The following is a 15,138-nucleotide window of genomic DNA, read 5'->3' as shown; positions in this document are numbered from 1 at the left end:
GAGACACCTCAATCCCAGCATACCTCACCTTTCGCACCATGCTATGATGGAGCCACATCGATCCCAGGACACCGCCCCATTCGCAACATGAAATTATGGAGACACCGCAATCCCAGCACACCGCCCCATTCACACCATGAAATGAGGGAGCCACCTCGATCCCAGCCCACCGCCCCATTCGCACCATGAAATGACAGAGCCACCTCGATCCCAGCACACCGCCCCATTCGCACCATGAAATGACGGAGGCACCTCGATCCCAGCACACCGCCCCATTCGCACCATGAAATGACGGAGCCACCTCGATCCCAGCACAACGCCCCATTCGCACCATGAAATGACGAAGGCACCTCAATCCCAGCACACCGCCCCATTCGCCCCATGAAATGACGGAGCCACCTCGATCCCAGCACAACGCCTCATTCACACCATGAAATGATGGAGGCACCTCAATACCAGCCCACAGTCCGATTCGCACTATGAAGTGACGGAAGCACCTCGATCCCAGAACACCGCCCCATTCAATGACGGATGCCCCTCAATCCCAGCACACCGCCCCATTCGCACCATGAAATGATGGAGGCACCTCGATCCCAGCACACCGCCCCATTCGCCCCATGAAATGACGGAGCCACCTCGATCCCAGCACAACACCTCATTCACACCATGAAATGATGGAGGCACCTCAATACCAGCCCACAGTCCCATTCGCACTATGAAGTGACGGAAGCACCTCGATCCCAGAACACCGCCCCATTCAATGACGGATGCCCCTCAATCCCAGCACACCGCCCCATTCGCACCATGAAATGATGGAGGCACCTTGATCCCAGCACACTGCCCCATTCGCACCATGAAATGACGGAGCCACCTCGATCCCAACACACCGCCCCATTCGCACCATGCAATGACAGAGGCACCTCGATCCCAGCACACCGCCCCATTAGAACCATGAAATGATGGAGCCACCTCGATCCCAGCACACCGCCCCATTCACACAATGAAATGACGAAGGCACCTCGATCCCATTCACACCGCCCCATTCACACCATGAAATGACGGAGCCACCTCGATCCAAGCACACCGCCCGATTCACACCATGAAATGAGGGATGTGCCTCGATCCCAGCACACTGCCCCATTCACACCACGAAATGACGGAGCCACCTCGATCCCAGCATACCGCACCATGAAATGACAGAGGCACCTTAATCCCAGCACACCGCCCCATTCGCACCATGAAATGACGGAGCCACCTCGATCCCAGCCCACCGCTCCCCATTCTCAACATGAAATGACGGAGACACCTCGATCCCAGCACACCGCTCCATTCACACCATGAAAGGGCAGAGCCACCTCAATACCAGCACACCGCCCCATTAGCACCATGAAATGACGGAGGCACCTCGATTCCAGCACACCACCCCATTCGCACCATGAAATGACGGAGCCACCTCGATCCCAGCACACCGCCCCATTCACACCATAAAATAAAGGAGCCACCTCGATCCCAGCACACCGCCACATTCGCACCATGAAATGATGGAGGCACCTCAATCCCAGCACACCGTCCCATTCAATGACGGAGGCACCTTGATTCCAGCACACCGCCCTATTCGCACCACGAAATGATGAAACCACCTTGATCCCATCACACTGCCCCATTTGCACCATGATATGATGGAGGCACCTGGAACCCAGCACACCGCCCCATTCACACCATGAAATGACGGAGACACCTCGATCCCAGCACACCGCTCCATTCACACCATGAAATGGCAGAGCCACCTCAATCCCAGCACACCGCCCCATTAGCACCATGAAATGACGGAGGCACCTCGATCTCAGCACAACGCCCCATTCGCACCATGAAAGGATGGAGGCACCTTGATCCCACACGGCTCCATTCACACCGTGAAATGACGGATCCACCTCGATCCCAGCATACCGCACCATGAAATGACAGATGCACCTTAATCCCAGCACACCACCCCATTCGCACCATGAAATGACGGATCCGCCTCAATCCCAGCACACCGCCCCATTCACACCATGAAATTATGGAGCCACCTCGATCCCAGCACACCGCCACATTCACAACATGAAATGACGGAGCTACCTCGATTCCAGCACACCACCCCATTCGCACCATGAAATGATGGAGGCACCTCGATCCCAGAACACCGCCCCATTCAATGACGGATGCACCTCGATCCCAGCACACCACCCCAGTCGCACCATGAAATGAGGGAGCCACCTCGATCCCAGCACACCGCCCCATTCACAACATGAAATGGGAGAGCCACCTCGATCCCAGCCCACCGCCCCATTCGCACCATGAAATGACAGAGCCACCTCGATCCCAGCACACCGCCCTATTCGCACCATGAAATGATGGAGGCACCTCGATCCCAGCACACCAACCCATTAGAACCATGAAATGATGGAGGCACCTCGATCCCAGAACACCGCCCCATTCAATGACGGATGCACCTCGATCCCAGCACACCACCCCATTAGAACCATGAAATGATGGAGCCACCTCGATCCCAGCACACCGCCCCATTCACACAATGAAATGACGAAGGCACCTCGATCCTATTCACACCGCCCCATTCACACCATGAAATGATGGAGGCACCTCGATCCCAGCACACCGCCCCATTCACACTACGTAATGACAGAGCCAACTCGATCCCAGCCCACCGCTCCCGATTCGCAACATGAAATGACGGAGACACCGCATTTCCAGCACACCGCCCCATTCGCACCATGCTATGACGGAGCCAGCTCGATCCCAGCACACGGCCGCATTCACACTATGAAATGACAGAAGCACCTTGATCCCAGAAAACCTCCCCATTCAATGATGGATGCACCTCGATCCCAGCACAAAGTCCCATTCGCACCATGAAATGAGGGAGCCACCTCAATCCCAGCCCACCGCCCCATTCGCAACATAAAATGACAGAGACACCTCAATCCCAGCATACCTCACCTTTCGCACCATGCTATGATGGAGCCACATTGATCCCAGTACACCGTCACATTCGCACCATGGAATGATGGAGGCACCTCAATACAAGCCCACAGTCCCATTCGCACTATGAAGTGACGGAAGCACCTCGATCCCAGAACACCACCCCATTCAATGATGGATGCACCTCGATCCCAGCACACCGTCCCATTCGCACCACGAAATGAGGGAGCCACCTCGATCCCAGCCCACCGCCCCATTCGCAACATAAAATGACAGAGACACCTCAATCCCAGCATACCTCACCTTTCGCACCATGCTATGATGGAGCCACATCGATCCCAGGACACCGCCCCATTCGCAACATGAAATTATGGAGACACCGCAATCCCAGCACACCGCCCCATTCACACCATGAAATGAGGGAGCCACCTCGATCCCAGCCCACCGCCCCATTCGCACCATGAAATGACAGAGCCACCTCGATCCCAGCACACCGCCCCATTCGCACCATGAAATGATGGAGGCACCTCGATCCCAGCACACCGCCCCATTCGCACCATGAAATGACGGAGCCACCTCGATCCCAGCACAACGCCCCATTCGCACCATGCAATGATGAAGGCACCTCAATCCCAGCACACCGCCCCATTCGCCCCATGAAATGACGGAGCCACCTCGATCCCAGCACAACGCCTCATTCACACCATGAAATGATGGAGGCACCTCAATACCAGCCCACAGTCCGATTCGCACTATGAAGTGACGGAAGCACCTCGATCCCAGAACACCGCCCCATTCAATGACGGATGCCCCTCAATCCCAGCACACCGCCCCATTCGCACCATGAAATGATGGAGGCACCTCGATCCCAGCACACTGCCCCATTCGCCCCATGAAATGACGGAGCCACCTCGATCCCAGCACAACACCTCATTCACACAATGAAATGATGGAGGCACCTCAATACCAGCCCACAGTCCCATTCGCACTATGAAGTGACGGAAGCACCTCGATCCCAGAACACCGCCCCATTCAATGACGGATGCCCCTCAATCCCAGCACACCGCCCCATTCGCACCATGAAATGATGGAGGCACCTTGATCCCAGCACACTGCCCCATTCGCACCATGAAATGACGGAGCCACCTCGATCCCAGCACACCGCCCCATTAGAACCATGAAATGATGGAGCCACCTCGATCCCAGCACACCGCCCCATTCACACAATGAAATGACGAAGGCACCTCGATCCCATTCACACCGCCCCATTCACACCATGAAATGACGGAGCCACCTCGATCCCAGCACACCGCCCGATTCACACCATGAAATGAGGGATGTGCCTCGATCCCAGCACACTGCCCCATTCACACCACGAAATGACGGAGCCACCTCGATCCCAGCATACCGCACCATGAAATGACAGAGGCACCTTAATCCCAGCACACCGCCCCATTCGCACCATGAAATGACGGAGCCACCTCGATCCCAGCCCACCGCTCCCCATTCTCAACATGAAATGACGGAGACACCTCGATCCCAGCACACCGCTCCATTCACACCATGAAAGGGCAGAGCCACCTCAATACCAGCACACCGCCCCATTAGCACCATGAAATGACGGAGGCACCTCGATTCCAGCACACCACCCCATTCGCACCATGAAATGACGGAGCCACCTCGATCCCAGCACACCGCCCCATTCACACCATAAAATAAAGGAGCCACCTCGATCCCAGCACACCGCCACATTCGCACCATGAAATGATGGAGGCACCTCAATCCCAGCACACCGTCCCATTCAATGACGGAGGCACCTTGATTCCAGCACACCGCCCTATTCGCACCACGAAATGATGAAACCACCTTGATCCCATCACACTGCCCCATTTGCACCATGATATGATGGAGGCACCTGGAACCCAGCACACCGCCCCATTCACACCATGAAATGACGGAGCCACCTCGATCCCAGCACACCGCCCGATTCACACCATGAAATGAGGGATGCGCCTCGATCCCAGCACACTGCCCCATTCACACCACGAAATGACGGAGCGACGTCGATCCCAGCACACCGCCCCATTCACACCATGAAATGGCAGAGTCACCTCAATCCCAGCACACCGCCCCATTAGCACCATGAAATGACAGAGGCACCTCGATCCCAGCACACCGCCCCATTCGCACCATGCAATGACGAAGGCACCTCAATCCCAACACACCACCCCATTCGCACCATGCAATGATGAAGGCACCTCGATCACAGCACACCGCCCCATTCGCCCCATGAAATGACGGAGCCACCTCGATCCCAGCACAACGCCTCATTCACACCATGAAATGATGGAGGCACCTCAATACCAGCCCACAGTCCCATTCGCACTATGAAGTGACGGAAGCACCTCGATCCCAGAACACCACCCCATTCAATGACGGATGCCCCTCAATCCCAGCACACCGCCCCATTCGCACCATGAAATGATGGAGGCACCTCGATCCCAGCACACCGCCCCATTCGCCCCATGAAATGACGGAGCCACCTCGATCCCAGCACAACGCCTCATTCACACCATGAAATGATGGAGGCACCTCAATACCAGCCCACAGTCCCATTCGCACTATGAAGTGACGGAAGCACCTCGATCCCAGAACACCGCCCCATTCAATGACGGATGCCCCTCAATCCCAGCACACCGCCCCATACGCACCATGAAATGATGGAGGCACCTCGATCCCAGGACACCTCCCCATTCGCACCATGAAATGACGGAGCCACCTCGATCCCAACACACCGCCCCATTCGCACCATGCAATGACAGAGGCACCTCGATCCCAGCACACCGCCCCATTAGAACCATGAAATGATGGAGCCACCTCGATCCCAGCACACCGTCCCATTCACACAATAAAATGACGAAGGCACCTCGATCCCATTCACACCGCCCCATTCACACCATGAAATGACGGAGCCACCTCGATCCCAGCACACCGCCTGATTCACACCATGAAATGAGGGATGCGCCTCGATCCCAGCACACTGCCCCATTCACACCACGAAATGACGGAGCCACCTCGATCCCAGCATACCGCACCATGAAATGACAGAGGCACCTTAATCCCAGCACACCGCCCCATTCGCACCATGAAATGACGGAGCCACCTCGATCCCAGCCCACCGCTCCCCATTCTCAACATGAAATGACGGAGACACCTCGATCCCAGCACACCGCTCCATTCACACCATGAAAGGGCATAGCCACCTCAATACCAGCACACCGCCCCATTAGCACCATGAAATGACGGAGGCACCTCGATTCCAGCACACCACCCCATTCGCACCATGAAATGACGGAGCCACCTCGATCCCAGCACACCGCCCCATTCACACCATAAAATGACAGAGCCACCTCGATCCCAGCACACCGCCACATTCGCACCATGAAATGATGGAGGCACCTCAATCCCAGCACACCGTCCCATTCAATGAAGGAGGCACCTTGATTCCAGCACACCGCCCTATTCGCACCATGAAATGATGAAACCACCTTGATCCCATCACACTGCCCCATTTGCACCATGATATGATGGAGGCACCTGGAACCCAGCACACCGCTCCATTCACACCATGAAATGACGGAGCCACCTCGATCCCAGCACACCGCCCGATTCACACCATGAAATGAGGGATGTGCCTCGATCCCAGCACACTGCCCCATTCACACCACGAAATGACGGAGCGACGTCGATCCCAGCACACCGCCCCATTCACACCATGAAATGGCAGAGCCACCTCAATCCCAGCACACCGCCCCATTAGCACCATGAAATGACAGAGGCACTTCGATCCCAGCACACCGCCCCATTAGAACCATGAAATGATGGAGCCACCTCGATCCCAGCACACCGCCCCACTCGCACAATGAAATGACGAAGGCACCTCGATCCCATTCACACCATGAAATGATGGAGGCACCTCGATCCCAGCACACCGCCCTAATTCACACTACGTAATGATGGAGCCAACTCGATCCCAGCCCACCGCTCCTGATTCGCAACATGAAATGATGGAGACACCTCGATCCCAGCACACTGCCGCATTCGCAACATGAAATGACGGAGACACCGCAATCCCAGGATACCGCCCCATTCGCACCATGCTATGACGGAGCCAGCTCGATCCCAGCACACGGCCCCATTCACACTATGAAATGACGAAAGCACCTTGATCCCAGAACACCACCCCATTCAATGATGGGTGCACCTCGATCCCAGCACACCGTCCCATTCGCACCATGAAATGAGGGAGCCACCTCGATCCCAGCCCACCGCCCCATTCGCAACATAAAATGACAGAGACACCTCAATCCCTGCATACCTCACCTTTCGCACCATGCTAAGATGGAGCCACATCGATCCCAGTACACCGTCACATTCGCACCATGAAATGATGGAGGCACCTCAATAGAAGCCCACAGTCCCATTCGCACTATGACGTGACGGAAGCACCTCGATCCCAGAACACCGCCCTATTCAATGATGGATGCACCTCGATCCCAGCACACCGTCCCATTCGCACCATGAAATGAGGGAGCCACCTCGATCCCAGCCCAACGCCCCATTCGCAACATAAAATGACAGAGACACCTCAATCCCAGCATACCTCACCTTTCGCACCATGCTATGATGGAGCCACATCGATCCCAGTACACCGTCACATTCGCACCATGAAATGATGGAGGCACCTCAATACAAGCCCACAGTCCAATTCGCACTATGAAGTGACGGAAGCACCTCGATCCCAGAACACCGCTCCATTCAATGGCGGATGCAACTCGATCACAGCACACCGCCCCATTTGCATCATGAAATGAGGGAGCCACCTAGGGTTGCCACCTTTTCTTCAAGTCAAACCCGAACATTTTAGCGGCGCACGGCAATTTTTTTTATAGTATAAACTATATATATATTTTGCTATTAAATAACATTTCTAATCATATGACGTTAAGAACAAGAATCCTCCTTTACATCAGAGTCCACAGAGTTCCCCTTTTACATCTGAACTCGCAGAGTTCCCTTTGACTGTTAGCCCTTGTACACATGGTAGGACTTTCAGACGGAAAGTGTCCAATCGGACCGCGTTGTCGGATAATCCGACTGTGTGTGGGCTCCATCGGACTGTTTCCGTCGGAATATCCGACCGACAAAGTTTTAGAGCATGGCTTTAAAATTTCCAACAACATGGTCCGATCAGACTTTGTCCGATCGTTACTAGAGAATTCCGATCGGACAAAGTCCCACTCATGCTTCCATGCAAATTACAAGACCAAAGCTATTGGCTACGAGCCTGAACGTAGTCCCGTCATAAGGAAATCACGCTCTGAACGATTCTGAGAACTCTGATGTATGGAGAAGACTCTGATGTAAAGGGGAAACACTGTGGCCTCTGGTGTAAAGGGGAAATCTGATGTATGGAGTGCTCTGACAACCCTGATTTGCCTTAGCCCCTGTACACACGGTCGGAGATTTCCACAACCAAATCCGTCGGATTTTGTCCGTCAGATTTAGTCTGACGGATTGTGTCCGAACTGTTGCATACACACGGTCGGACTAAGTTGTCGAAAAATCCGATCTTTCAGAACGTGATGATGTAATTTCGTTACGATGGGACTAGATTCAGGCTAGTAGCCAATAGCTTTGATGTAGGAATTTGATCTGAGCATGCGTGGCACTTGATCCGATCAAAATTCTCTACACATGATCGGATTACGTCCGGCCGGCCCAGTTGGTTCGGAAATATTTCCAACATGTTGGAAAATTGGGTCCGACGGAGATTCGGACAGAATCAGTCCGATGCATACCACACACAGTCGGATTATCTGACGACACGGTCCGATAAGACGCATTCCGACGGATTCTCCGACCGTGTGTACGTGGCATTAATGTACTTACTCAGATGCAGGAGAGAGAAGGGGGGAGACTTCAGTCACAGACAGGGATGGATGGTGAGCTCACTCACCACCTCTCATCCAGATGTATCTGAGGCTGCTGGACTTCAAATTTCCGGCCCACCTTACTTTCCTATTCTGGGGCTCAGCACCAGGGATTGGAGTTTGGGCAGACAGAGAGGGGTAGGGGTGGGGGGGGAGGCGCAGAACATGCCCTCTTTCCTCTCCTGTGTGTGTGTTTGGGGAGGACTGTTAGTGTTGGCTTTGGGCAGTGTTAAAGAGTGTAAAATACACTCTCAGTTTAGAAAACTGCATGCAGCAACCCTGCTGGGAGGCCATAGTCCAGTTTAAATAATGTGTCCGGGTTTCAGGCAGTCTGAAACCCGAACGCATGATTCCAAACCCGAACTGTCCGGGTGAATCCTGGACAGGTGGCAACCCTAGAGCCACCTCAATCCCAGCACACCGCCCCATTCGCACCATGAAATGGCGGATCCACCTCGATCCCAGCATACAGCACCATGAAATGACAGAGGCACCTTAATCCCAGCACACCGCCCCATTCGCACCATGAAATGACGGAGCCACCTCGATCCCAGCCCACCGCTCCCCATTCTCAACATGAAATGACGGAGACACCTCGATCCCAGCACACCGCTCCATTCACACCATGAAAGGGCAGAGCCACCTCAATCCCAGCACACCGCCCCATTAGCACCATGAAATGACGGAGGCACCTCTATTCCAGCACACCACCCCATTCGCACCATGAAATGACGGAGCCACCTCGATCCCAGCACACCGCCCCATTCACACCATAAAATGACGGAGCCACCTCGATCCCAGCACACCGCCACATTCGCACCATGAAATGATGGAGGCACCTCAATCCCAGCACACCGTCCCATTCAATGACGGAGGCACCTTGATTCCAGCACACCGCCCTATCCGCACCATGAAATGATGAAACCACCTTGATCCCATAACACTGCCCCATTTGCACCATGAAATGACGGAGGCACCTGGATCCCAGCACAACGCCCCATTCGCACCACGAAAGGATGGAGGCACCTTGATCCCACATGCCTCCATTCACACCGTGAAATGACGGATCCACCTCGATCCCAGCACACCGTCCCATTCACACAATGAAATGACGAAGGCACCTCGATCCCAGAACACCGCCCCATTCAATGACGGATGCACCTCGATCCCAGCACACCACCCCAGTCGCACCATGAAATGAGGGAGACACCGCAATCCCAGCACACCGCCCCATTCACACCATGAAATGGGAGAGCCACCTCAATCCCAGCACACCGTCCCATTCGCACCATGAAATGAGGGAGCCACCTCGATCCCAGCCCACCGCCCCATTCGCAACATGAAATTATGGAGACACCGCAATCCCAGCCCACCGCCCCATTCGCAACATGAAATGAGGGAGCCACCTCGATCCCAGCACACCACCCCATTAGAACCATGAAATGATGGAGCCACCTCGATTCCAGCACACCGCCCCATTCACACCATGAAATGACGAAGGCACCTCGATCCCATTCACACCGCCCCCATTCACACCATGAAATGATGGAGGCACCTCGATCCCAGCACACCGCCCCATTCACACTACGTAATGACGGAGCCAACTCGATCTCTGCCCACCACTCCCGATTCGCAACATGAAATGACGGAGACACCGCAATCCCAGCACACCGCCCCATTCGCACCATGCTATGACGGAACCAGCTCGATCCCAGCACACGGCCGCATTCACACTATGAAATGACAGAGACACCTCAATCCCAGCATACCTCACCTTTCGCACCATGCTATGATGGAGCCACATCGATCCCAGTACACCGTCACATTCGCACCATGAAATGATGGAGGCACCTCAATACAAGCCCACAGTCCCATTCGCACTATGAAGTGACGGAAGCACCTCGATCCCAGAACACCGCCCCATTCGCACCATGAAATGAGGGAGCCACCTCGATCCCAGGACACCGCCCCATTCGCAACATGAAATTATGGAGACACCGCAATCCCAGCACACCGCCCCATTCGCACCATGAAATGAGGGAGCCACCTCGATCCCAGCCCACCGCCCCATTCGCACCATGAAATGACGGAGCCACCTCGATCCAAGCACACCGCCCCATTCGCACCATGAAATGACGGAGCCACCTCGATCCCAGCACAACGCCCCATTCGCACCATGCAATGACGAAGGCACCTCGATCCCAACACACCACCCCATTCGCACCATGCAATGACGAAGGAACCTCGATCCCAGCACACCGCCTCATTAACACCATGAAATGATGGAGGCACCTCAATACCAGCCCACAGTCCCATTCGCACTATGAAGTGACGGAAGCACCTCGATCCCAGCACACCGCCCCATTCGCACCATGAAATGAGGGAGCCACCTCGATCCCAGCCCACAGCCCCATTCGCACCATGAAATGACGGAGCCACCTCGATCCCAGCACACAGCCCCATTCGCACCATGAAATGACGGAGCCACCTCGATTCCAGCACAACGACCCATTCGCACCATGCAATGATGAAGGCACCTCGATCCCAGCACAACGCCCCATTCGCACCATGAAATGATGGAGCCACCTCGATCCCAGCACAACGCCCCATTCACACCATGAAATGATGGAGGCACCTCGATCCCAGCACACAGCCCCATTCGCACTATGAAGTGATGGAAGCACCTCGATCCCAGAACACCGCCCCATTCAATGACGGATGCACCTCGATCCCAGCACACCGCCCCATTCGCACCATGCAATGACGAAGGCACCTCGATCCCAGCACACCACCCCATTCGCACCATGCAATGACGAAGTCACCTCGATCCCAGCACACCACCCCATTCGCACCATGAAATGACGGAGCCACCTCGATCCCAGCACAACGCCCCATTCACACCATGAAATGATGGAGGCACCTCGATCCCAGCACACAGCCCCATTCGCACTATGAAGTGATGGAAGCACCTCGATCCCAGAACACCGCCCCATTCAATGACGGATGCACCTCGATCCCAGCACACCGCCCCATTCGCACCATGAAATGAGGGAGCCACCTCAATCCCAGCACACCGCCCCATTCGCAACATGAAATTATGAAGGCACCTCGATCCCAGCACACCGCCGCATTCGCACCATGAAATGAAGGAGCCACCTCGATCCCAGCACACCGCCCCATTCGCACCATGAAACGACGGAGCCACCTCGATCCCAGCACAGCCGCCCCATTCACACCATGAAATGACGGAGCCACCTCGATCCCAGCACACCGCCCCATGAAATGACGGAGTCACCTCGATCCCAACACACCGCCCCATTTGCACCATGAAATGATGGAGGCACCTCAATCCCAGCACACCACCCCATTCGCACCATGAAATGACGGAGGCACCTCGATCCCAGTACACTATACCATTCGCACCATGAAATGACAGAGGCACCTCAATCCCAGCACACCGCCCCATTCGAAACCATGAAATGATGGAGGCACCTTGATCCCAGCACACCATGAAATGATGGAGCCACCTCAATCCCAGCACACTGCCCCATTCACACCATGAAATGACGGAAGCACCTCAATCCCAGAACACCTCACCATTCGCACCATGCTATGAGGGAGCCACCTCGATCCCAGCACTCCGCCCCATTCGCACCATGAAATGACGGAAGCACCTCAATCCCAGAACACCGCCCCATGAAATGACGGAGGCACCTCGATCCCAGCACACCGCCCCATTCGCACCATGAAATGACGGAGCCACCTCGATCCCAGCACACCGCCCCATTCGCACCATGAAATGACGGAGGCACCTCGATCCCAGCACACCGCCCCATTCGCACCATGAAATGACGGAGCCACCTCGATCCCAGCACACCGCCCCATTCGCACCATGAAATGACGGAGCCACCTCGATCCCAGCACACCGCCCCATTCGCACCATGAAATGATGGAGCCACCGCAATCCCAGCACAATGCCCCATTCACACCATGAAATGATGGAGGCACCTCAATACCAGCCCACAGTCCCATTCGCACTATGAAGTGACGGAAGCACCTCGATCCCAGAACACTGCCCCATTCAATGACAGATGCACCTCGATCCCAGCACACTGCCCCATTCGCACCATGAAATGAGGGAGCCACCCCGATCCTAGCACACTGCCCCATTAGCAACATGAAATGAGGGAGCTACCTCGATCCCAGCCCACCGCCCCATTCGCACCATGAAATGACGGAGGCACCTCGATCCCAGCGCACCGCCCCATTCGCACCATGAAATGATGGAGGCACCTCAATCCCAACACACCGCCCCATTCACACCATGAAATGAGGGAGCCACCTCGATCCCAGCCCACAGCTCCCCATTCGCAACATGAAATGACGGATGCACCTCGATCCCAGCACAACGTCCCATTCGCAGAATGAAATGAGGGAGCCACCTCGATCCCAGCCCACCTCCCCATTCGCAACATGAAATGACGGAGACACCTCAATCCCAGCATACCTCACCATTCGCACCATGCTATGATGGAGCCACCTCGATCGCAGTAAACCGCCCCATTCGCACCATGAAATGATGGAGGCACCTCAATACCAGCCCACCGCCCCATTTTTACTATGAAATGACGGAAGCACCTCGATCTCAGAACACCGCCCCATTCAATGACGGATACACCTCGATCCCAGCACACCGCCCCATTCGCACCATGAAATGACGGAGCCACCTCGATCCCAGCACACCGCCCCATTCGCACCATGAAATTACGGAGGCACCTCAATCCCAGCACACCGCCCCATTCGCACCATGAAATGACGGAGCCACCTCGATCCCAGCACACCGCCCCATTCGCACCATGAAATGACGGAGCCACCTCGATCCCAGCACAACGCCCCATTCACACCATGCAATGACGAAGGCACCTCGATCCCAGCACACCACCCCATTCGCACCATGCAATGACGAAGGCACCTCGATCCCAGCACACCGCCCCATTCGCACCATGAAATGACGGAGCCACCGCAATCCCAGCACAATGCCCCATTCACACCATGAAATGATGGAGGCACCTCAATACCAGCCCACAGTCCCATTCGCACTATGAAGTGACGGAAGCACCTCGATCCCAGAACACTGCCCCATTCAATGACAGATGCACCTCGATCCCAGCACACTGCCCCATTCGCACCATGAAATGAGGGAGCCACCCCGATCCTAGCACACTGCCCCATTAGCAACATGAAATGAGGGAGCCACCTCGATCCCAGTCCACCGCCCCATTCGCACCATGAAATGACGGAGGCACCTCGATCCCAGCGCACCGCCCCATTCGCACCATGAAATGATGGAGGCACCTCAATCCCAGCACACCGCCCCATTCACACCATGAAATGAGGGAGCCACCTCGATCCCAGCCCACAGCTCCCCATTCGCAACATGAAATGACGGATGCACCTCGATCCCAGCACAACGTCCCATTCGCAGAATGAAATGAGGGAGCCACCTCGATCCCAGCCCACCTCCCCATTCGCAACATGAAATGACGGAGACACCTCAATCCCAGCATACCTCACCATTGGCACCATGCTATGACGGAGCCACCTCGATCGCAGTAAACCGCCCCATTCGCACCATGAAATGATGGAGGCACCTCAATACCAGCCCACCACCCCATTTTTACTATGAAATGACGGAAGCACCTCGATCTCAGAACACCGCCCCATTCAATGACGGATACACCTCGATCCCAGCACACCGCCGCATTCGCACCATGAAATGAGGGAGCCACCTTGATCCCAGCACACCGCCCCATTCGCACCATGAAATGACGGAGCCACCTCGATCCCAGCACACTGCCCCATTCGCACCATGAAATGACGGAGGCACCTCGATCCCAGCACAACGCCCCATTCACACCATGAAATGATGGAGGCACCTCAATACCAGCCCACAGTCCCATTCGCACTATGAAGTGACGGAAGCACCTCGATCCCAGAACACCGCCCCATTCAATGACGGATGCACCTCGATCCCAGCACACCGCCCCATTCGCACCGTGAAATGAGGGAGCCACCTCAATCCCAGCACACCGCCCCATTAAATGACGAAGCCACCTCGATCCCAGCCCACCGCCCCATTCGCACCATGAAATGACGGAGCCACCTC

The sequence above is a fragment of the Lithobates pipiens genome, unplaced genomic scaffold (genome assembly GCF_037356315.1).
Source record: "Lithobates pipiens isolate NorthernLeopardFrog02 unplaced genomic scaffold, aLitPip1_a1.2 Scaffold_1, whole genome shotgun sequence".
Lineage (NCBI taxonomy): Eukaryota > Metazoa > Chordata > Amphibia > Anura > Ranidae > Lithobates > Lithobates pipiens.
This window is presented reverse-complemented; position numbering follows the sequence as displayed.